The sequence below is a fragment of the Gavialis gangeticus genome, unplaced genomic scaffold, assembly GCF_001723915.1.
Source record: "Gavialis gangeticus isolate Ggan-Ray unplaced genomic scaffold, GavGan_comp1, whole genome shotgun sequence".
Classification (NCBI taxonomy): Eukaryota; Metazoa; Chordata; order Crocodylia; family Gavialidae; genus Gavialis; species Gavialis gangeticus.
The window spans coordinates 179,125,585-179,128,099 of NW_017728992.1; positions in this window are offsets into that span (position 1 = coordinate 179,125,585).

The following is a 2,515-nucleotide window of genomic DNA, read 5'->3' on the forward strand; positions in this document are numbered from 1 at the left end:
TGTAGAGAGGGAGGATCACCTCCTTGGCCCTACTTAAGATGCACCTGTGGATGCACAACAAGATTCGGTTAGCCCTGCCAACCGTGACCTTGCATTGTCAGCCCGTGTTCATCTTGGAGTCAATAATGACTCCAAGATCCCTTTCTGCCTCCATGCTCTCGAGAAGGGAGTTTTGCCCAGGGCACCCCGTGTAACCTTGAACCAAGTCACTGAATAGCCCTCTACCTCCATTCCCCATTTTTGAAATGGTGATGCTAATATTTCTCTAATGTCCAGATTTAGTTCTGAGGATAAGACTATTTACATATGAAATGACTGGATATGACATTGATATGTGCCATTACATGAACCTAAACTTTGACCAGTACTGGACATGTCTTAACAGAACACTGTCAGCATTCAAGGCTCCTTTCTACATGGGAACTCTGACAGAAGAAATGTCTTGGGGCTCTGTATGGTATGCCCCACTGACAACAGCAATGAAATGATAATTAAAAATCACAACACAAAATTTGTAAATATGTTTTTCATCCTATTTCTAGACCTCATCCAGCAGTGTTTCTCACCACAGTGGTGTAAATTACAGATGGCACCAAGCTGCATGGAGTTGCAAACACTCTGGAGGGTGGGGTTAGAGTTCAAAATATACTCAATAAACTGGAAAAATGGTCTACAATTAATTAATTAAATAAGAAAAAGCATGACATTGCATACACAGTTACGAAGTGCTGAATGACTGGGTGGGATGCAGTAGTGCAGGTAAGGACCTGGGGCTATAGTGGACCACAGACTATGATCCAGCAATATATTCTTGTTACAAGAAAAAAAAAACCTGCTGAGTTATATTAGTGAGAAGTTCACTTGCAAGTTAAGAGAAGTGATTCTTTCACTCTATTTGGCACAGGTAAGTCCTCATCTGGAGTAATGTCTCCAGTTCTGGGCAAAAAAAATGTAAGAAAGTTGGAAAGAGTCCAGTGGAGAGCAAGAAGGGCTGAGAACTACAAAGACTTACAAAGTCTTCAAATCCCTGAAGGACAGTCATAGTGATAGAGGATTGTGATAAACTATTCCCTGTAGCTGACAGGGACAGGAGTAAGAGCAATGGTCTTAAACTGCAGCAAGGAAAATTTAGTTTGGAGATTAGGAAGAATTTTCTCCCCCAGGTGAGGGCAGGTGTTAATCATTTGAACAGGCTAGCCAGAGAATTTGTAGAATCTCCATCCCTTGAAGTTTTTAAGAGCCGGCTAGAGAGAAACTTGAGTGGGTTGACTTAAACAGGAACAATTCTTCTTTGAATTGGGGATTGGTCTAGATGATCTGCTCTTCTATATTTCTACGACATAAAGACAATGTGTTTAAATAATTCTCTCACAAGACAATCCAGTTTGTTCAGGCTTACAGTCCTTATAGTATCATAGCATTTTCATTCATCTTGCATGTATGAAGAGATGAGATCACTGCTATCCAAACAAGGCAAATTCCATTGTTGTCACAGCCTGTACCAGCAATAAATTGGCACATAGGCTATAAATCAAAGTAAATAACCAGATTAATTTAAAGTTTGGACCACTTGTAATATCTGATCATAAAACAATAAAATTAAAATGGGGAGATGGCATTAATCCATAGCTCTACTCTCTATTGAACAGTGGACTCATTTATATGGGTGCATACTAGTAACTGAAGGACCTGATTTTAAGCATCTATGGGTGTGTCTATACGAGACACGTTAATGCACATTAGCCTAATTTAATGCACATTACAAGCATGCTTGTACACATGCGCACACCTAATGTGCATTAAAAATGGTGAAATTAGGCTAATCCTGTCTAATTCAATACCTGCAAATGCAGGTGTCACATTTAGGTGTGATTAAAGAGTATTAACACACATGTAGATGTGATCCAACAGTAACTATAGTGCTGGGTCTGCCTAGCTACTAGGGGCACATGGCAGAGCTGCAGGGACTTGGCATTAACTAATGTTAGTGCCAGGTCCCTGCATATGTAGACACCTGCCAACATTGCTTAATGTGCATTAGCTTAATGTACATTAAATTTAGTCATGCTTAAATGCACATGTAGACATGCCCTATATGTCTTTATTTATTTAATTCTCAAGTGCCAGGGTGAGTTGGAGTGATGTTATATTACATGCTTGTCTACATCAAAATGTAAAGTGATTAGCTTCAGTAATATATATGTGTATATATATATATACACACACACACTCACACACATACACACACACTGTAGTTAATCACATATGTAACGTATGTATGTATGTATGTTACCTAAAAGGACATCTATTAGCTTTTTAATTAGTTCCTGAGCATAATGGAAAAAATGAGATAGGGGATGAATGTACACAATTTCTCTGGAAAATCTCTCTCCCCCTCACCTCTTTCTTTACAGCTACTCATAATTTCTCTACTATTTATAATTTATTTCATTATCTGCTATGGAATAATTTTTAGTGGATACCTGCCAATTTACTAATATCCACTACCCACTAC